The sequence below is a fragment of the Saccostrea cucullata genome, unplaced genomic scaffold (genome assembly GCF_032062105.1).
Source record: "Saccostrea cucullata isolate Sc308-1 unplaced genomic scaffold, CSIRO_AGI_Scuc_v1 ctg700, whole genome shotgun sequence".
Classification (NCBI taxonomy): domain Eukaryota; kingdom Metazoa; phylum Mollusca; class Bivalvia; order Ostreida; family Ostreidae; genus Saccostrea; species Saccostrea cuccullata.
Window position 1 is genome coordinate 107,338 of NW_026918648.1, and position 24,047 is coordinate 131,384.

The following is a 24,047-nucleotide window of genomic DNA, read 5'->3' on the forward strand; positions in this document are numbered from 1 at the left end:
ATACAAGAATATAATTCATGAACTTTTCTTAAAAGTTCAAGAATTATTCTTGATCATTTCACAGGGGATATTTGCAGAATGGTAATCCTTCATGCCATATTCTTTCCTGATTTATTCGAGTCATTTATTTAACTAATATTTAAGCCAGTTTAAAAACTTTTTGATGTCATTACATTTTTAGAGCGCAATAAATGTAAAACCATACCTTCTTCTTTGAACTTTTGACCTTGACCTTGGAGTTTGATCCACTTTCACACTAAAATTCTCTTTTACTCTAGCCCTAACTTTTGAACGGTAAGGACCAGGGCTTTCATATTTCACATATGTATTCTTTGTGGCAAGGCCTTTCACTGGATACCAACAAGTTTGACCTTTTGACCTAGGACCATGACGATTTCTGTACTTATGAAAAAACTTTAACCTTGGCCGTAATCTTTGAATGGTAAGGCCAAGGGCCAAGTGCTTTCATACCTCACATATGTAATTCTTGTGAAAAGACCCTTTATTGGATACCAAGAACTTTGACCCTTTGACCTTGGACTTTGACCTACTTTTAAAAACAAACCTTGACCTAACTTTTGAAGGGTTAGAGCTAAGGCTTTCATACTTCACATATGTAATCCTTGTGACAGGGCCTTTTATTGGATATCAAGGAACACTGACCCTTTGACCTTGACCTTGGAGTTTAACCTTCTTTTTAAAATCTATGACCTTGCCCATAACTTTTGAACAGTAGATTATTGGACTTCATTTTTCACAAATGTATTTTTTGTGGCAAGAACGTTCATTTCATACAAACAAGTTTGAACTTTTAACCTTGACCATGGAGATTTTCGTACTTATGAAAAAACCTTTACCTTGGCCATAACTTTTGAACGGTAAGGGCTAGGGCTTTCATACTTGACATTTAATCCTCGTGACTGAACCTTTCATTGGATATCAAGAACTTTGACCTTGACCTTGGAGTTTGACCTACTCTTTAAAAACTTGAACCATGGTCATAACTTTGAATGGTTAGGGCTAGGGCTTTCATACTTCACACATGCAATACTTGTGAGAAGACCTTTCTTGATAAACCAACAAATTTGACCCTTTGACCTTGGAGTTTGACTTACATTTCAAGAACCTATCCTTGGCCATAACTTTTGAACAGGTGGTGTTACAGTCTATCCCAAAAGCACCGGTCCGTCGGACAAAACAGGTGACAATCTGATTGGTCCGATGCACTATCTAGTAAAATCGGTCCATTTGTCCGAGGTTCGTTTTGGTTGGATTTTAAATTTTATATTTCTATTTCATAATATAGACGCTTAATCTTATACCAAAACACTGTTTGTTTCCTGTAACCCGACCGACCCATTCAAATTATCCCCGAGTGGATTTTTTTTCTGACAATTGGCAAAACTGCGTTTGATCAATCAGCCGATTCCATTTATTTAAAAAAAAAATAACTTGTATCTTCTAATAACTTGAGACATAAAAAATGTCTATAGTTTACAAATTACCTTAAATATAAAGAGTAATCATTATTGTAACATCAATTTCCCCTACAACTTTGTGAAGTTCGTTTTCTGCCGCTTGGCAGCCATTTTGGATGCCATGTTGGGTGTCCACGAAATATGACACCTGGTATATTCAGTCCAGGGATGTTTGGCCTTACATAAGCAAAAAAAAAAAAAAAAAAGAATTCCCGACCTACCGACCCTTATTTTTTTGGAAAAGTTACAGGAAACAAACATTTTTTTTTTTTAAGCTTAATACATGTTTACTGATTCATATGCTATGAAAAAACATCGTTATGATCATTATATGAAAAAGTTTTGGACCGGTGAAAATTCGTTTGGTCCTGTGAAATTGTGTTAACTGTCTGTCCGAATGTCCTGTGGCGATTTTTCTTTTTCGCGAAGACTGGTGTTAGGGCTTTCATATTTCACAATAGTATTTCTTGTGAGAAGACCCTACTTTGGGTTATAATATATTTAATTTGCATTCAAGAAAAGTTTAATCTTCACTTTCTTGCCATATGGGTCATCAGTGTTTCACAAACACATCTTGTTCCTTATATTGAGAAGAGATATAGGGCTTTCATATTTGACATGTGTGTTACTTGTGACAAGATATTTCCAAGGATGCTATGATTTCTGACCCCTTGACTTTGATCTTCACAATTGACCTTATTTAAAACTAGAACTGTCCAAACGGGACAAAATACAACCCGCTGGATTTTTCAGAAGTGCTAAATCATGAATATTTTATGGATCTAAGGGAAGAGAGAAATGCTAAAACATATTTAGTGCAATCGTAATTGCTCATTATATTTTTCTTAAACGAAACGAAGGCGCAGCCTAATATAAAAAAAAATAGACTAAATATACGGACCAGACACGAATCATAAACTTTTTCTGTCAGTGACCTTGAACTTGCATAAATGACCTTGGTTCAAAGTCATGACAAAACCTCAGGCCATAAGTAATGTTTGTGTGAAGTAGTAGATTCAAGTTTTTCCATAATAAAGAAAGATATGGACCGGACACAAATTATAAAATTTTTCTTCCAGTGACCCTGAATTTCCCCAAATGACCTTGACCCAAGGTCATGACACATCCTTAGGTCATGAGCAATCTTTGTGTGAAATGAGAACTTACTAAGTTTATCCATAAGAAAAATATGGACCAGACACAAATTATGAAATTTTTCTTCCAGTGACCTTGAACTTCCCCAAATGACCTTGATCCAAGGTAATGACACAACCTTAGGTCAGGAGCAATCTTTGTTTGAAATGAGAACTTACCAAGTTTATCCATAAGAAAGATATGGACCGGACACAAATTATGATACTTTTCTTCCTGTGGCCTTGAACTTCCCCAAATGACCTTGGTTTCAGGTCATAACACACCCTGAGGTTATGAGCAATCTATGTGTGAAATTAGAACCTACCAAGTTTATCTATAAGAAAGATATTGACCCGACACAAATTATGAAATTTTTCTTCCAGTGACCTTGAACTTCCCCAAATGACCTTGGGTAAAGATCACGACACACTCTTAGGTCATATGCAATCTTTGTGTGAAATTACAACCTACCAAGTTTATCCATAAGAAAGATATGGACCGGACACGAATTATGAATTTTTTCTTCCATTGACCTTGAACTTCCTCAAATGACCTTGGGTCAAGGTCATGCCACACCCTTTGGTCATGGGCAATCTTTGTGTGGAGTAGTAGATTCTAATGTTCCTCCGTAAGAAAGATATGGACCGGACACGTTTGTACAGACAGACAGACAGACAGAAAGACAGACGGACAGACAGACGGACAAGGTGATTCCTATATAACCCCCAAACTTCGTTTGCGGGGGGGTATAAAAAACCAACTTCAGTGATAATTTCTCTTTTCCCTACAATATGTCATAAAAAATGATATCAAAACCACAAAGACACCGAAAGCGGGGGACAGCAATTCTTTGAATTTGCTTGTTTGAGGGTGCCGAGATCGCTTAAATTGAATGTCGCTAAAAATCAATTGCGTTATATTTGTAATAGCTCCTTGAATGTGCATTTTAAAATCGCTAAAATTACATCTCGCTAAAATTAAATTACCAGTTTTTAAGGACAAATCACTAAATTTGCGTCTCGCTAAAATTTCCACTTATACGGTATAATAAATAAATGCATAATAGACAAAATGCAAAAAAAAAAAATGTTCCTCCGACTGGGCTCGAACCTAAAACCAATCAAATGTAAGTTGGACATGCTAACCACTAAGCCATCGAGTCTTACACATACAAACACATTTTGTAAAGTAATTATCTGAAGGGGCAGGGAATAGTTTCGTAGTAAAGTCCCCGTCAAATTTCTTTTAAAACTGAGATATTCCCTGTTTGATGTGATATTTTATGTAGAAAAATGATTAGATTAATTAAGTACGTTTGCAGTGAATCAGAGTGCTTGCTGAAAAAAAATTATGTGCAACATGTAGGTATTACTATGACACTTAGCATATACAAAGCTGTAAATGTGAAACTAATACAGGTCAGTTGCAGAGGAAATTCAGCTGAAAAGCCGTTGACCTTAGAAGAAGAGGTAAGGTAAATGACCCAATATCAATTGGTGAATTTTCTTTAGGGCATAGATTGAGTTACAGATAACTGGGTGTTTTACCCTGCTCGGAAAAACAAACTAAAATCCGGGTAGTCCCGGGGTGCATTTTAGGTACATGTGCACTCTAACAGGCAGATTACATGTAATTTGTTGACATAATTTGTGAGTCATGGGCATTTTCTCAACACCACATCGTTCAAAGCGAGGTAACGGCAATTTATCTACAGTACAGGCCACAAATTTTTGGAATCGCTCGGTGGAAAAAACACTGTGTGAAACGCTCTGTGTTACACCGTGTACACAGTGTAGCACGGTGTGTGTGGATTTGAAATATACAGGTAGGCACACTGTGCCACACCGTGTCTAGAGAAATCTCAGCTAATGTCCTCCATGTCACACCGTGTCCAGTAAATTTCCCTCTGTGTCGAAACGAGTGTCGAGAAAATTCTCCTCCAAGCTGCACCGTGTAAATAGTATTACAGACAAAATCATTTGTTTCTGATAAAAATTTAATAATAAATTTTGATGACAATTTATAACTTTGGTTTATGTTTATACCGTATAAGTGGAAATTTTAGTGAGAAGCAAATTTAGCGATTTCTCCTTAAAAATTGGTAATTTACTTTTAGCGAGAGGTAATTTTAGCGATTTTAACATGCTTATGAAGGAAGTTAATTACAAATAAAATGCAATCAATTTTTAGCAATATTCAATTTTCCACTCAGCCCGCACCTCAGATCTCCAGATTTCCGCATTATTCCGCATTTTTTCCTCATTTTAATATGGAAAAAATGTGGAAAAAAATACGGAGAAAATTAACAATACGGAAAAGCAGAAAATATACAGAAATAATCCGGAAAATAAACGGAAATAATACGGAGAATTGGACTTAGTCTATTTTTCATCTGGAAAAATATTGAACTCTTAACTTAGAATATTTTTCATCTGGAAAAAATACGGAGCTCTGGACTTAGAATTTTTTCATCTTCCAGGTTTCACTCACAAGAACAAGATGTGTTTGTGAGACACAGTAGCACCTGGCGGCAACATTAAGTTCTAAAAAGCAATTTTTAGCAAATGGGTCTCAGTCAAGGTCACACAATCATTGTTCTTGGTGTCATTTGAAAGCACTTTATTAGTATAGTATGCATACCAAATATTAAGTCTCTATCATCTATGGTTCAAAAGTTATGGTGAAAATTCGAAAAAAGCTATAATTAGCACAAAGGTCACAGTCAAGGTCACAAGGTCATTGACCTTGGTGTCAGTTGAAGGTGCCTAATTAGTGGAGTATGCATACCAAATATGAAGTCTCTATCTCTCACGGTTTAAAAGTTATGGCGAAAGTTCGAAAAAGCTATTTTTAGCATATAGGTCAGTCAAGGTCACTGACCTTGGTGTCAGTTGAAAGTGCCTAATTAGTGCAGTATGCATACCAAATATGAAGTCTCTATCTCTCACCGTTCAGAAGTTATGGCGAAAGTTCGTAAAAGCTTTTTTTAGCATAAAGGTCACAGTCATGGTCACAAGGTCATTGACCTTGGTGTCAGTTGAAAGTGCCTAATTAGTGGAGTATGCATACTAAATATGAAGTCTCTATCTCTCACGGTTCAGAAGTTATGGTGAAAGTTCGAAGAAGCTATTTTTAGCATAAACTAAGGTCACAATCAAGGTCATAAGGTCATTGACCTTGGTGTCAGTTGAAAGTGTTTTTGTAGTGGAGTATCCATACCAAATATGAAGTCTCTAAGTCTCATGGTTCAAAAGTTATGGCGAAGGTTAAAGTTGACAACAGACAAACAAACAGACAGACATACAGCTAAACAGACAGACAGGACAAAAACAATATGCGCCCATAAAAAAATTTGGGTGCATAAAAACTGTCTTGGAGTTAACAGCAGTTCTCTGTTTCTCCTGAATGTTATGTACAATTTGATCGGGATCGGAAGAATGTTTCAAAAAGTCGGGCTCAGTGATCAATTAATTTAAACAACAGACCGCCAAAATTTAACCTTGGCCTCCATGTTGCAACGTCTGCTCTGCCTAAAGGAAGAAGTTTGTTGACCAGACAGCCTGAGATCGTATTGCTGTATCAACCAAAAGATGCAGATACACGTATTTCATATGTGGTCAGTCATATTTTTTTTAACATGTGTGTCACTGTGATGATGAAAATAAATACTCTAGGCCTAGGACTGAGCTACCAGGCTACGTACGTTTCAGCCAATATGCCCATGATTCAAATCTTTCAATCAGCTCATAGAATTTTATTATGGTTAACCACAATTAAAGGTGTTAATTTTGGGGAGCCATGGGCTGTAATCTCTAGCAATGATTTACCACACATTTTTTTTTTGGTAGCGTCTGTGCATGAGGAGGAGATTTCTGAAAAAGAATAAGTGCTCATTCAACTTACTGCGATTTTAACGGGCTTAAAGCTTGGTCCATGGATGGTTATGTTTGAGGTATATATATTCTTAAAACCTTTTTATTGCTTGTTTAATTAAAAACAGTCAACTATGATTGTCATTATTATAAATAATATTTTAAACAAATTGATATAAAATTGAAGAACCCAAACTTGTGTTTATAAAAAGATTTTAAAAGGAATAAAAGCAATGAATTTAAATTTTATTAATATTGCACCATTATAATTTAAGTACTTTTTTTTTAATTGATAGGATTTGCCAATTCGACCGCAAGTGCTGCTGCAAGAAATTAAACATGCAGAGACCTTACAAATTACAAAGAAGTCTGAAGAAAATTTTTATTGGACAGATGGGTGTAAAGCAAAGACCTGAGATATAAATTGAATTGTGAGAAATATGAATCAGGGATGCAGGTAGAAAATGGCAAATGTGATCCAGATTGATAAAAAATGTCTAAAAATTTTTCTTGTTTTGTAAATATTCAATGCTATGTCAATTGTTATTTTTTCCCCAATACCTAATAGTGTTGAACATTTCACTCCCACTTTTGCTTAAGTAGAATGAATAAATTTCCATTTATTTAATATGAATATTAAAAAATGCCACATTTTTCCATGATGAACTTGTGGCTCAAATAAGAGTTCCAGTTTTTTTCCATACATGCTCCTATTTGTTTGTCAAAGATATAAGATCCAATACATTGCTCATGAACATAATGTGTAATTTTGTTCATTCATTTATATGTTTTTTTCTCATAATGATATAATAAATTGTATATAATTTTGCACATTGTTGATGGTTTTGTAAATATTTATGTATGTATGCATCATGTAGCGGTTTTATTAGCCATTTTATAACCATGTGATTAACTCCGTATTTTCTCCAGATTTCCGTATTTCCGCATTTTATCAACCAAGTAAATACCTCCATATTTTGTATATATGGAAATGTGGAAATCTGAGAGAATACGGAAAAAGAGTCCAAATACTCCCATCCACATTTTCTCCATATTTTGAATACGGAGAAAATCTGGAAATTTGAATCTACGAAAATCTGGAATGAATGCGGAAAATTAGTCCAAATACTCCCGTCCGCATTTTTTCCTTATTTTGAATAAGGAAAAAATGTGGAGATCTGAGGTGCGGGAGAGCAAAACATGGCAAGACATGCCATTATATTCATATGGGAGGTGGCGGGTATTATTTAGTGAGCTCATTGTTCACAGTACCTCTAGTTTTTTTTGGATTCTTCGTTTTATTTAAGTTACGGAGGTCACAATTAATCATTCTATAATTCTATTTAATTGCCACAACTTTTGTTCATATTCAACCTTTAATACAATCAATTCATTCTCTGTATATGCTGTATGGACAAAATCCTCGTGCATCACCTGTCAATCAAATGACGCTAGGTGACCTTGAAAGTCTGTTTACGCAGAAAGAATTTCTCTTGTGATTTGAAACAATCTTATATATGGTCAGTTCCAAGTTCACACCTGTTTAAAAAAATATATTAGGTCTCTGCCGGTGAGCCAGAGGCACCGTATGTTTATCACACCTTTCAAATTCTTTAGCTCTGACCACAGCAAGTGTAAAACAAACTCAACTGATATCAAGTGAAATTCATCTTCCAGGTTTCACTACAACAACGATTATAAACTTACATGTACTTTGTTAATTTATTTATCCTTTTTCAGATACAAATAAGCATGTATCCCGTAGATTAAGATTTTAAAAAACATAACAAATTTGCAGACTTCTGATAAACTTTTAACCAGCGGATTCGTTTCGCTTTCTAGAAGGGGGGGGGGGGAGACCATTATTAAAAATCACTATATATCAATATGTTTTCTCAAACTGTTTTATTTTTCTTTTCATTTTCACATGATATACCAGTATTTCAGAATGAAGTAATATTCATACTGAAGTTCACATTTCATTTGCCAAAAATTCGGCTGGTGATTTTTGTATTCAGCGTGTAAGTTGATCACTATTTTAATTAATAAAATTTATCAGATTATCATCTCTGCCTGTTCAGTAGATTTTCGAGTTTACCGCATTTAATATTTATCTCCATATTTTACATAATTACAGATTTTCAGTGTTTACTTAGTCTTACTGCAATAATCCTTATCTGAACCTGTCCAATGATTCGCTGAGTATCGGTACCGGTATCAAAGAGCAGAATTAATGTGCGAGTCTGATACGTATTTGTTAAAAGAATTTTATTCTAGCTAGACACAGTACATATATATATTTTTAAATTCTTACAAAATAATTAATTCACTTAGTATAATCACGCATCTGATATGTACTACGTATGAACGCATATATACGTAGGGAAAAACGATCTTGTATCAACAATTTAATTGAACACGGTTAAAATCAAAATCGAAAGTAGAGGCAATCAAGTAATTCAATTATGAAAGTGTGTTTCCTCTTAGCGTAAAATAATAATAGTCTATTGAACTTTTTATGACTAATATAATTAGGATATAACTTGAAACGTGATTGTACATTTTGTTTTGCTGGACACGAGTACGTTGTTATTAAATTTAATGGCATCTTATAAGTTTAAAAATCTGTATGCGATAAATTACCAAATGAATATCAATTTATAGAAAAAATACAACAAATATTTCAAATGAAGGTTGATTTAATTTTATCAAATAAGGGCAATGAAAATGTTTAAAATATTTATCATTAAAACTTTGACACACAGTGTTACACGGTGCACAGAAACGCTGACTTCAAAGACGCCAACAAAGTTCAAGGTCCATGCTAACATGCTGACTAGAAATCAATTTTTAAAAAGATATTTGAAGTTACTCTAGACATTTGCATTCTGAATAACATGTCCTAAAATCATTTCAAATACTCTTTCTCGGGTGAAACACAATAAAGGGAACAGTAAGGTTGCACTTGAGAGTAAAAAATTTCTTTATTTTGGCTCAAAAATATTTCTTCTAAAAAGGAGAGTATCTCAAGGATCTGAAACATAAACTGTTTCATGAAATTCACATTAGAACTTTGTTTTTTACAAGCTGATACTAATCTCATTTTCACAGGTTACGGACACTACAAGTGTTGTTTTCTTTGAAATAAATCTTGAAAACTGTTTATAAACTTTAATTTTTTCAACTGCCCACAAACAAACAACATATAAAAATACAAAATATGGACAAAAGTTGGATTTAAAAAGGTGGCATTATACTTTAATATGAAAACAGTTCTTACTTCATTCATTTTTGTTTAAAATGGTAGTACATGTATTTCAATTTATGTGAACTCTTTAAAACTAATATAAAGAAAGAAAGAACTATCTATAAATAACCTTTTTTATGCCTTTGTTGAAATGTAAATACTTCAATTGAATTGGAAATTTCATTTTTGGCTTTTGGTTTGTGGTAAAATAAACATTTTATAAACTTCTGAACTATTAGAAATCAGATTTAAATGATTATTAAATACAAACTGCATGAAAATTTGATATTTTTTCAAGTAAAAACAATTTACTTGCAGAACTAATGTCAATAGGAAAAAAATCCAGTTTAGGAAATTCTGAAACTTTCTTTTTTCACATAACTATATAGCTGAAGTGCAGAAGAAAAGTTCTCTAATTCATTAAAGTTTTATGAAAATTATTTAGAATGTATGTACACTGATCAACGAAATCAAATAACAAAATTTAAGGGTTATGGACACTACACAATACTTTAATTTTTCACAGGCTTGAGGATGAAGTTTTTGTTTTTCAGCCCTTTTCCTAACTTTTTTTCGGCATTTTATTTCTCGTTTCAGTTTCTCCCGATTTTTTTTATTCTTCAGATCTCAACTTCATTTGATAAAAGCATACCATAACCAGTATACTTTGAATAAAAATATACACACCTAACTTTATACAGGTGTTATGTGCAAGTAGAAAAGTCAAACCTTGAAGAATTAAAAGCTCACTAATATTTCTTTAATTTATTTTTTTTATTCTGTGAAGCATTCTTTTTTTCTTCAGTTCAATATACAATACTTTATCTGAAATTGGTTTAATTTTAGTTGTTTTCTTTTTTGATTTTTTCTTGTAGTGTCCGTAACCAAACTACTTCCCTACTGTTTAACATTTTGAATGCAAATTTACTTGCATTTAACACATTTTAAGATATTACCTAATAAGCAACTAGACTATTAAAGCAATATATCACAAGAAATATGGGTTAAGTAACTCATGATAACAATTTTTAACTATTTTTATGTCATTGTAGGGGTCAAGTCATTATTTTAGTACTTGCAGTAAAGAAATAAACCACCTGATTTAGAAGAATTCCAGCTAATAAACACCATTTTATCTCTATATAAAATTAATAATACACTGCTTCAAAAATTTATCTGTAAATTCTATGGAGAAAAAATAAAGATATTTCATTTTTTCAACTTTTGGTTACGGACACTACACTATACAAGTTATTTAAAATAGGATGAAACTTAACTTTAGATAGAGGAATTCCAACAAGATTTTCTTAAATGTAACACCAGTTAACTTAAACAATGAAAAAATAATGAAATGCTATTTGACTTAAATCCTAGAATGTCAATAGCATCTGCCAATATCAAGGTAATGTAACACCAAGGATCTTGTATATGGAATATGTGCAATCTGGGTTTCCCAAACTAGCTGCTTTATCAAAAACATAGGTAATCAAAGATTATGAAGCTCACCTCGACGAATGTTATCAGTGTAAGTAATGCATATCTCACATCATATTTTCTTAATATCTAGTATTTATCCCAACAACAATATTCTTGCAAGTTGTGTTTAACCCCTTACATGGCATATACATACTTCTACGCATGTAGCATGAAAAACATGTATAGTGTAAACAAATATTCATAACTTTGTTAATAATGCAGGTATCAAGGACTTCAAGTTCACTGGGATTAATCTGTTCCCAAAAAACCTGGTCTCTTGTATGGAAAACATAGGTCACATTCAGCATGCGAAGCAAGTCTGGTAGTGTCCATCCCTAGATGCATCAACCATGCAAGTTTGATTCAGGTAGGGCTTACAGTTACTTGGGAATGAAAATATAGGTCAGATCCAGCATCTGAAGCAAGTCTGGTAGTGTCCATCCCTAGATGCATCATCCATGCAAGTTTGGTTCAGGAAGGTCTTATAGTTACTAGGGAATGAAAATGTAGGTCAGATCCAGCATCCAAAGCAAGTCTGGTAGTGTCCATCCTTAGATGCATCATCCATGCAAGTTTGGTACGGGTAGGTCTTATCGTTCCTTGGGAATAAAAATGTAGTTCAGATCCAGCATCCGAAGCAAGTCTGATAGTGTCCATCCCTAGATGCATCATCCATGCAAGTTTGGTTCAGGTAGGGCTTATAGTTACTTGGGAATGGACTTGCTCCTAAAACTTTAACCTGGGACGCCGACGCCAACGCCGGGGGTATAGCATAAGCTCATCTCAACTTCGTCGAGGTGAGCTAATGAGGGAGAAAATAAAGTACATTGATTAATTTGTTAAACAAACCTCTGATCTTTGTGAATAGACTAGCATTAGTGTTTTAACACAGCCTTTTTCAAACTGCCTCAAGTACAGGTTACGGACACTACAGGATTTTGTATTGTCCGTAACCACATTTGTGATCATAACAGAGAAACAGTGGTGATGATCAGGAAAATTACAACACATCTCAGCATCTATATGAAATGCCTATCTAGGAAATTAGTCAAGATATTTATAGAGCCTTCCAATTTCACAGAATTTAAGTGGTTACGGACACTGCAGTTTTTTGTAAAAACTTAAACTTCCACATTAAAACAAGATGAAATTTCATTGCAATGGTTACATAACCCAACTTTTTTTCTGTAAGTAAAAGAGCATTAATACTGTGATTTTAGACAGAAATCTGAAAAATTAAATAATATGGACGTTATTTTTATTTGGCATAATGAGAGGGGTACAATTATGTGAAAGATGTATAACATTACACCCCTGTTACATTTTCATTCATATCTTCATAAGTTGTTATTCAATCCTGAAAATTCAAGCACCAAAATAATTTGTAAAATAAATTCTAAAGTCTGATAATGATCACTGGCATGAAAATGAATGATATTTAACAAATATTTCAATCGAAAAATGCTGTAATTTCAAAGTGCAACCGCATAACGCTGAAAAAAAGTTATTTTGGGGGTACATTTTTTTCCTTTACTAAAATTCTGTTAAGGCTATAGATCAACAAAATTTTGCACGTAAGTCCTTTATAAGTATTCCTATAAATGAATTACAATAAATTGCATGTAAAGAAAATAACATTTCTTAAAATCATGTATAACAATGTAGTATTCTTATTGCGCCCTATATTGTGTTTCACCCGTCTATAAAAGATATTCATGGGACAGTATGATACTCAATTTATGTAGTTTTTCTCTCATAACCAGAAGTTACCGTTTTTTGTTTCTGGTGGAAAGGACATACATCGGAACAACAAATAAGATGCAATAGTGTGATGCCAAGAAGTATTCGAAAAAGAAAAGTTGAAATTTTTAATTTCTTTGATCACTTCCTATGACGACCGGAAGTGACGGCGAACAATCTTTACCCTAATGAATTTGCTTACTTATCAAGATCTATTACTCATACAAGTTTGGTGTCTTTATCTCTTACTGTTTCCGAGATCTCTTTGTGATAACTTCTCATCTTGAGGACATAAAATCACACGACCGCAAGTGAATTTTAAAAAGATATTTAAAATTACTGTAGACAAATGCAGTCTGAATAACATATCCAAAAATTATTACAAATACTTTATCTATACAAGAGGCCCACGGGCCTTAAAGATCACCTGAGTAACATGTAACAACTTTCCAACAACTGAATTTGGTTTGACTATTTTAAACCAAAAGCCTTGAAATTCACAATTTTGAAAGAGACACCATTGTTTATCATAACTATACACTTAGTAGGGCTGTCATGGGTACCCGAAATGACCCGGAACCGCGGAACAATTAATTCGGGTCGGGTACGGTTCCGTTTTTCCGGAATACGGTTCGATTCCGATTTGTATAATAGAGTAGATTTTACTATAAAAATGGCGTCAAAAATGAGAGATTGATTAGTACATTGTCATTATAAGGTGATTTAAATAATTTGGTACAATTGTTGTCTAGTCAGGAGGCTACTTTAAACTGGTTATAATGTTGCAATTTCTAAGATTAAATGAAAATATTCTTTTTATTGTTGAAAATAATACAAATCATGAGCTTTTCTTCCATAACCTACCCGACCCGAGAAACCCGAAACAGAACCTAAAAAAATCAGAACCGACCCGACCCGAAAAAATTTGGAACCGTGACAGCCCTAACACTTAGCATGCTTATTTTGGTTACTTAATACCCATTGGCAGAGCAGAGTAACAGAGAGAAAATGCATTTCCACTTTATAACCATCAGTTGTGCACACCAACCCAGAGGAACCACTGACCCTGGGGCCACATATTTCAAAATTTTGGAAATTTTATAAATTTCATTTCATCAGAAATGGGTGATTAATATCAAAGAGCAGATTTCAAAGTATTACTTTATTTTCAGACTTATATGTAACAACACCCCCCCCCCCCCCTTCCCCGTCAGGGGCCCTGATATTAACCATTTTGAAAGAGGCACCTTTCTTTATCATAAATATAAACTTAGATCATTGGCATTATACCAAGGAGCAGAGGAAAAGATTTCCAAAGAATTAATGCATTTTCACAATATATTCATTATACAGCCCCACCCTAACACCAGAACCCTGACCCAGAGGTCATAAAATTCACAAATTGGGAAGAAGCATCCTTCCTCATCATAACTATGTACATAGTTCATTGGTTTTTTACCCAGGAGCATAGGAGAAGATTTTTAAAGAATTTATGCATTTTCACTATATAATCAACAGAGCCCCGCCCTAACACCAGAACCCCTGACCCTGGGGCCATGAAATTCACAAATTGGGAAGAAGCATCCTTCCTTATCATAACTATGTACACAGTTTGTTGGTTAAATATCCAAGCACAGAGGAGATTTTTAAAGAATTTATGCATTTTTGATATATAATCAATAGAGCCCCACCCTAACACCAGAACCCCTGACCCTGGGGACATGAAATTCATAATTTTGGAAGAGACAGCCTTATTCAATATAACTACAGTCCCTGAAACGTTCTACTTTCCCATTTTTTCCGTTCGCTCACCGTTCGTTCAGCGTTCGTTCACCATTTGTTCAGCCTGCGTTCACCGTTCGCTCTCCGTTCACAGTATTGCATTCACCGTTCACCATGCGCTCGCGTTCACCATTCAACAAATGTTCACTGTTTGCTCTTCGTTCCGTTTACTTTGCGTTTACCTTGCGTTCACCGTTCACCTATCGTTCAGTCTTCATTGTCATTCAGAACTCCGAAGTGAAAGGACTTATCTTTTTGATTGTAAGGATTTACACACTTTTTAATTAAATAACTTAGATATCGTGTTTGAAGAAAAATTATTTCATTGCAAAAATTATCTATTATATTTATGTTTCTATTTTTATAACTCAGCTGTTACTTTATTCATAAAATTTCCCTGGAAAATAATTAATAATAATAACATGTATGTAGAACGATGCTAAAATATAAAACTAAAAACAAGAGGCCCAGAGGCCATATCGCTCACCTGAGCAATTGGCTACAAAAAAGCACATATCAGATCAGAACTGAAAATTTACTGAGGGCGGGGAGGGGGGGGGGGGGAGAGGGCTTGAATTTAGGGTGTCATGACTTGAACAAACTAGAATCTACAATATCTGAGGATGATTCCCTATAAATATCACTAAGCATAGCTTTGAAGTACTTAAAAAGAAGATTTTAAAAGGTTTCCCTATATATTCCTATTTAAAACTTTAATCGCCCATTTGGCCCCACCCTACCCCAGGGGGTCATGGTTTGAACAAACTTGAATCTACACTACCTGGGGATGATTCCACAAGAGTTTCATCTTTCCTGTCTCAATGGTTCTTGAGAAGAAGATTTTTCCTAAATATTCCTATGTAAAACTTTGATCGGCTATTTTGGCCCCACCGTACCCCCGGGGGTAATGATTTGAACAAACTTGAATCTACACTACCTGACGATGATTCCATATGAGTTTCATCTTTCCTGGCCAAGTGGTTCTTGAGAAGAAGATTTTTAAAGATTTTTCCTATATCTTCCTATGTAAAAATTTGATCGACCATATTGGCCCCATCCTACCCTCGGGGGTCATTCTTTGAACAAACTTGAATTTACACTACCTGAGGATGATTCCACTTGAGTTTCATCTTTTCTGGCCCAGTGGTTCTTGCGAAGAAGATTTTTAAAGATTTTTCCTATATATTCCTATGTAAAACTTTGATCGGCCATTTTGGCCCCACCCTACCCCCCGGGGTCATGATTTAAACAAATCTGAATCTACACTACCTGAGGATGATTCCACATGAGTTTCATCTTTCCTGGCCCAGTGGTTCTTGAGAAGAAGATTTTTTAAAAATGCCATTAATTTTTCTCTAATTCATAATTATCTCCCCTTGGAAAAGGGCGTGGCCCTTCATTTGAACAAACTTGAATCCCCTTTACCCAAGGATACTTTGTAGCAAGTTGGTTGAAATTGGCCCAGTGGTTCTTGAGAAGAAGATGAAAAAGTGAAAAGTTTACAATGACAACGACGATGACGACAACGACGACAACGACAGACAACGGACAAATTTTGATCAGAAAAGCTCACTTGAGCCTTTGGCTCAGGTGAGCTAAAAAGGGCAATGTACAAATGCTTCACGCATGGCAACAGTTTGTCGTTATGTTAAAGACGACAAATCATTAATGGATGTATAATAATCATTCTAAGTCTTCTACAAGACAAGAATACATGGCAACAGTTTGTCGTTATGTTAAAGACGACAAATCATTAATGGATGTATAATAATCATTCTAAGTCTTCTACAAGACAAGAATACAAAAAAAATTATTTCTACAGTAACACATATTTTAAACTACACCGTACACGTAGGTCTGAGAATTATGAACAGTACTGCAAATACTCAGTTAATTAAATATCTTTAGAGCTAATTAAATTGATAGAGTGATTTTAAATTTTAGGAAAGACCTTGCCATTCAGTATAATTAAGACACCCCCCCCCCCACCCCCGGTGCCTTTTCTCCCGAAATAAAATTCTTCGTGTGTATTTTCAATATATCTTAATTAATATTTAATGTGTATTGTGACACAAGAAAATCAGTCTCAAAACCAACATCAAACAGTCATAAAACAATAGTATTCTAGAATACACTTGTGCCGACAGTAGCATTTTAAATTGACAGGGAACATGTTTCAAATTCAATTTAAAACTTAATCCTTTCAAGTATATATTCCCATTATTTATTTTTTTTTCTGCAGGAATGCAAAAATCAGATCTAGAAATAATAGGGAAAAAATATTAAAAACTTGGAAATACTAAGTGACTCTTTGCCTTCGGCATGTTCGGTGAAACGCGATTTCCACACCTCCACTGTGTCGAATAATTTTGATTGACAGGACGTACAGTGTACAACCACGTGGACTTCCTGAGAACCACGTGAACTTGATGAAGGAAAATAAAAGCTAATGATTACTGTCTAATGGATTTGCTAATCTAAAAAAATTATTATCTTTACTGCTTGGAATATTTAGGAAAAATAATAATTTTTATTTGATACAACAGATATCTGAGAATTGATGGGGTACATGTATCTCTCTCTCTCTCTCTCTCTCGTAAATATCTCTGTTCAATTAAAACTATGACAGCACGTCACTTATTTAGTTAAAAAAATTTAATCTATTACAAATAATTTGAATGCCTCTTTCCATCATCTTGACAGACTATAATCACAGCCGGGGAATGTCTACAGATACATGTAGAAGTAAGCTAAAATAATCATCATAAAAGAATACAAAAGACACGTAAATATAGAATATTTAGCATTAGAATTTTAAAAAACGAGAGTTTTTATGCAATACGTCAACAGACAATTGTGAATTCAAAAAAAAAAAAAAAATCCGTTGTTTTACTCAGAATCGCCTTGGCACGGAAATACATTGTTGTTTCAACCGCATACAAAGTAATTCATTCATTCTATCAGTAGTACTTTTATCTTCTAAAGTCCACATTATTTTATTAGTGAAAAGAATAAGCATATTTACTACATAAATAGATTAATTTTATATTTAAACTACGAGCGTTCGGTAATAAATACACATTTACGGCAATTAAAATCATGTTATAAAAATATCGATTTAAAACAAAGGTACATATATGTACAGAAAAAAAAATGTTTTTTTTTATTTATGTATTTATTTATTTATTTATTTATTTATTTATTTATCTATGTTTTTTATATTAAAGCACCTGAAATTAGAATTATAGAATACTGTAATAGAATAATTTCAATTTCAATGCAAGGAAAAGATCGGAGGCATTCCGAATAAATCGTTCATCTTACGTTCACTGTTCGTTCACTGTTCACTTTGCTCTCGCGTTCGCGCTCCGTTCGCGTTCTGCCTCCACTCACCGTTCACACATCGTTCACCAAGTTGTGTTCAGCGTTTGCACATCGTTCACTCACCGTTTGCTCTGCGTTCATTCACCGTTCGGGTGGGAAAGTAGAACGTTTCAGGGACTGTATGTACTTGGTTAGCTTATTTAATGCCCAGGAGCCGAGAAGAAGATTTTCAAAGAAATAATGCATTTTCACTATACAGTCTATTTGGCCCTGCCCTAGCACTAGCACCCCTGAACCTGGGGCCATGAAATTCACAATTTTTGAAGAGGCAGACTTATTCAATATAACCTTGTACTTGGTTAGTTTATTTCATACCCAGGAGCAGAGAAGAAGATTTTTTAAAGAATTAATGTATTTTCACTATATAAACAATAAAAGAGCCTCGCCCTAACACCAGAACCCCTCACTCATGGGCTATGAAATTCAAAATTTGAGAAGAGGCATTCTCGGTCATCATAATTATATACTTAGTTTGTTTGTTTAATACCCAGGAGCAGAGAAGAAGATTTTCAAAGAATGCATTTTCACTATATAACCAATAGAGCCCCGCCTTAACACCAGAACCCCTGACCCTGGGGCCATGAAATTCACAAATTGGGAAGAAGCATCCTTCCTTATCACAACTACGTACATAGTTTGTTGGTTAAATATCCAAGCACAGAGGAGAAGATTTTTAAAGAATTTATGCATTTTTACTATAAAATCAATAGAGCCCCACTCTAACACCAGAACCCCTGACCCTGGGGACATGAAATTCATAATTTTGAAACAGGCAGCCTTATTCAACATAACTATGTACTTGGTTAGTTTATTTAATGCCCAGGAGCCGAGAAGAAGATTTTCAAAGAAATAATGCATTTTCACTATACAGTCTATTTAGCCCCGCCCTAGCACTAGCACCCCTGACCCTGGGGCCATGAAATTCACAATTTTTGAAGAGGCAGACTTATTCAATATAACCTTGTACTTGGTTAGTTTATTTCATACCCAGGAGCAGAGAAGAAGATTTTTTAAAGAATTAATGTATTTTCACTATATAAACAATAAAATAGCCCGCCCTAACACCAGAACCCCTCACCCATGGACTATGAAATTCAAAATTTAAGAAGAGGCATTCTCGGTCATCATAATCATATACTTAGTTTGTTTAATACCCAGGAGCAGAGAAGAAGATTTTCAAAGAATGCATTTTCACTATATAACCAATAGAGCCCCGCCTTAACACCAGAACCCCTGACCCTGGGGCCATGAAATTCACAAATTGGGAAGAAGCATCCTTCCTTATCATAACTACGTACATAGTTTGTTGGTTAAATATCCAAGCACAGAGGAGAAGATTTTTAAAGAATTTATGCATTTTTACTATAAAATCAATAGAGCCCCACCCTAACACCAGAACCCCTGACCCTGGGGACATGAAATTCATAATTTTGAAACAGGCAGCCTTATTCAACATAACTATGTACTTGGTTAGCTTATTTAATGCCCAGGAGCCGAGAAGAAGATTTTCAAAGAAATAATGCATTTTCACTATACAGTCTATTTAGCCCCGCCCTAGCACTAGCACCCCTGACCCTGGGGCCATGAATTTCACAATTTTGTTAGAGGACTCAATGCTGATTACAATCATGCCAACAGTTTGACTGCTTGATGTCCAGGAGCATAGAAAAAGATTTTTAAAAATTGCACTAATTTTAGTGGTTTTGGCCCCACCCCTCAGGCCCCAGGGGGGCAGGGACTATGAAATTCATAATTTTTGTTCCCCTTCACCCATAAATTCTTTGTGCCAAAATTGGTTGAAATTGGTTGAGCAGTTTCAGAGAAGAAGCTGAAAATGTTCAAATGTTAACGCACGGCACACAGCGCACGATGACAGACAACAAGGGATATAGCAATAGAAAAGTATTTATGAGAAAGGAAAATACTCAAATTATGTAGTTTTTCTCTTATAACCGGAACTTGTCGTTTTTGTTTCTGGTGGGACTGATATATTTTGAAACAACAAATAAGATGCTGTAATGTGATGCAAAAAAAGTTTCCTAAAAGAAAAGTTGAAATTTTTTATTTCTTTGATCCCTTCCTGTGACGACCGGAAGTGACAGCGGGCAATCTTATCCCCAATGGTTTTGCATACCTACTTATCAAGATCTACCACTCCTATAAGTTTGGTGTGTTAATCTCTTACCATTTACACTTGATCTAGCTATGATAACTTCTCATTTTGAGAACAGGAAATTACGCAACTGGAATTGAATTTTACAAAGATATTTGCAGTCTGAATAACATATCCAAAAATCAATCCAGATACTTCATCTATAAAATATATGTATGGGAAAGAAAAATACTCAAATTATCAAGTTTTTCTTTTATAAGCGGAAGTTGCCGTTTTTGTATCCGGTGGAACTGACATATTTCAACACTGCAAGTAAGTTGCTATAACAAGATGTTATCAAGATACAGTCAATTCTCGAATTATCGCCATTCGATTCATCACCATTTTCGCAATACCGCCATGATTTCCCAAGAACGTTTTTCCTGCTATATAAAATTCTCTTTATAACGCCAAATTCGCATACCGCCATCCGCCACCCTGTTTTCACAACAAACGTCCATTTTTAAGTGTCAATTATCTTGATATACCGCCACAGGTGCATGTGGTCAGTGAAGCGCGGCTGATTAGTTGACGCTATTCCTGTTGCAGACAAGGTACATGCAATTAAGTAATTAAACAAGAATTAAATAAACAATAATTTTAACATGAACTGTTATAATAATTTGTTTTCTGTTTAATATAATCATTTAGTCATGGCTTCGCCACGAAAGCGGTCGTTGTTAAAGTACGTCGATAACGATATTATTTTGATGATCTCTGCTTTAAACAGTGCAAAGTTTGCTGGGAAAAATAATTCTACGGTATAAATTGTGAACGTTCCATCAACAATGATACCATAAACAATGAACATACTCAAGAATTTATTTTACTTATCGGCAATATATCACGACGATCGACCCAGTATGTTTTTTTTCAATATCGAACGTGCAGATTTACATTCATATACAAATATTTGTCTTTATTTCATAACTGCACATTTTGTTTTAGCGAAATTGTACATTTAAAAAAATACTTGATGTATTTTCAATCAGAAATATGTTTTTATATACATGTACCTGTGATAATAAGAATAGAAACTAAATGGTATTTCTAAGAACGATAACTCTACTTCTTGTTTTCTAAAAGATGGGAAATTCAATTCATCGCCAAATTCGTTATACCGCCATGATTTCTAAATTACAAAAGGTGGCGGTTTATCGAGAATTAACTGTATATTAATTCCTGTAAGTTTGGTGTCATAATCTCTTATCGTTTCTGAGATATGACTGAGACAAAATACAAAATATTTTTGAAAAAGACAGAAATCGGACATATCTGACGAACGGAAGTGAAATTTTAAAAAATGAAAAAAACATCTGAGCGTATTTTCATTCTCTATCATCTCTGAAAATTTCAAGAAAATCCGTCCAGCCATCTCTGAGAAATCTGCCTTACAAGAAAAGGGGGAAAAAAATAATAATAAAAAGAAACAGTAGAATCACTATAAGGTCTTCTGTCTGAAAAAGAAGACCTTAATAATAAGAAGAAGAAACAGTAGAATCACTATAAGGTCTTCCGTCTGAAACGGGAGACCTTAATAATAAAAAGAAACAATACAAACACTATAAGACTTCCGTTGTGAACGGAAGACTTAATAATAAGAACTAGAAACTCTTGTTGCTATAGCAACAAATAAGGTCTTCCGTTCTTGTCTATTTATCTGTATGAATGATTTTTTTTCTATTAAAAAAAACAAGACATATAATAAGAAATTGACAAAATGCAAAAAAAAAATGTTCCTCCAGCTGGGCTTGAACCTAAAACCATTAAAACGTAAGTCAGACACACTAACAAGTGAGCCATTGAGTCCTAAACAAGTCAATGTATTTTGTAAACTAATTGTTTAAAGTGGCAGGGAATAGTTTCATAGTAAAGTCCCGGTCAAATTTCTTAAAAAACTGAGATACCGTATAATCCCTATTAACTGCCCCGGGCGCTTAGAAAATTGCGAAAAGGGGCAGTTAATTGGTATTCTATTTGTAATATTTAATATCATACCCTAACTTCAAAAAATATTTTGAAAAAAAATTAAATTAAAAAAATCTCTAAAATAATGTCTAACTTTACTTTAAATGAAGAAAATCCACCCAATTATGCAAAATGTATCATTTTCCACCAAGAAATTAGATAAAAAACAAGTTTCATTTTCACTTCCTTCAAACTTTGACAGACTTTCCATATGATTGTAGATAATTTTAATCAATGTAACGGGGGCCCTCATTTCCTGAAAATTGAAAAAGACCTAAGTTGGCGCTTATAGGGGCAGGGGCGGTTAATACGGATTATACAGTATTCACTGTTTGATGTGATATCTTATGTAGAAAAATGATTAGAATAATCATGGGACATGTTTGCAGTGAATCAGAGTGCTTGCTGAAAAAAATAATGTGCAACATGTAGGTATTACTATGACACTTAGCATATACAGAGCTGTAAATGCGAAACTAATACACATGGTCAGTTGCAGAGGAAATTCAGCTGAAAAGCCGTTGACCTAAGAAGAAGGTGTGTTTCTCAGAGGGAAGGTAAATGACCCCATATCAATCGGTGAATTTTCTTTAGGGCAAAGATTGAGTTACAGAAAACTGGGTGTTTTACCCTGCTCGGAAAAACAAACCAAAATCTGGGTCGTCCCGGGTGCATTTTTGGTACATGTGCACTCTAATAGGCAGATTACATGTAATTTGATGACATAATTTGTGAGTCTAGGCATTTTCTCAACACCACATCGTACAAAGCGATAAATGCAATTTATCTAACCTATCTAAATTGCGCTGAAATTTATTTGATAGGAAAAATTGCTATTTCTGAGATTCATTCGATTAATATTAAATGTAAATAAAATTGAAATAAATTCTACATACAAAAGAGATCAAGAATACTTGGAATAAAAATTTCGTATTAGAGCAGGAGAATCAAATGCTATTGACAACAAGAGGCCCATGGGCCACATCACTCACCTGAGAAGCTTTGACCATTCTGTTCTTTACCAGATTTCCCCCTTGTAATACATAATGCATCCCCACCCTACCCCACTGATCATAATTAAGACATTTTGAAGTCTACACTACCCCAGGATCCTTGCATGTGCACATAAGTTTCAGCTTTTCTGGTCAAGTGGTTCTTAGGAAGATTTTCAAAGATTTTTCCTATATATTTCTATGTAAAACTTTGATTCCTCATTGTGGCCCGCCCTCCCAAAAAAAAAAAAAATACTAAAGAGAGGGTTTTTGATTGTATTAAATGCTAGCTGCATCAATGATAAATGTTGTTTCCTTGCTCCGGGGCACTTTTGATCTAATTTCACTTTTACTTATAAAGAATTACTAGTACATGTATTTGTAGAAAAGTGAGACTGAGATCAAGAGTGAGCTCATATAAGTTTTACGGCCCCAGAGCCTTCATGCTGCAATTTCAAAAATATATGACACGTGCATTATTTTCTTTTTCATACAAAGTTCATGAAAAGTTTAACTAAGGGGGATTCTTTAATACGTTGGCATATTGTAGAGAACCCTGGTGACAGAGTTAGGACACATTGGACAAAATGATACTGGCAGGATACTTATTCTATTTAGTGTTTTATGTAAGCCCAGTGTCTGCACTTTTTAGTTAATATCATTAAATATAATGTTCATCCTTATTACTGTGTAACTAGCTGAAAATCTGTATCTCTTCTAAAAAAAAAATATTTTGACAGACCGGAGAGCTACAGTGCCATCCATTGAAAAAAAACTGTATATTTATTGCCCACAAAAAGTTGTGCTTAGTTCTGGATTAGG

General features: G+C 34.3%; 1 protein-coding gene and 1 long non-coding RNA gene across 3 annotated transcripts in view; one reads left to right on the top strand and one right to left on the bottom strand.

Moving 5' to 3' along the window:
- Nucleotides 1-24,047, bottom strand: part of LOC134269094 (uncharacterized) — a 131,369-nt gene that overhangs the window by 101,360 nt on the left and 5,962 nt on the right. The window lies entirely within an intron of this gene.
- On the top strand, nucleotides 5,800-7,067 carry LOC134269088 (uncharacterized). Its single transcript, XR_009992496.1, has 3 exons — nucleotides 5,800-6,228; nucleotides 6,461-6,564; nucleotides 6,781-7,067. It is a non-coding gene; the product is annotated as an uncharacterized LOC134269088 (long non-coding RNA).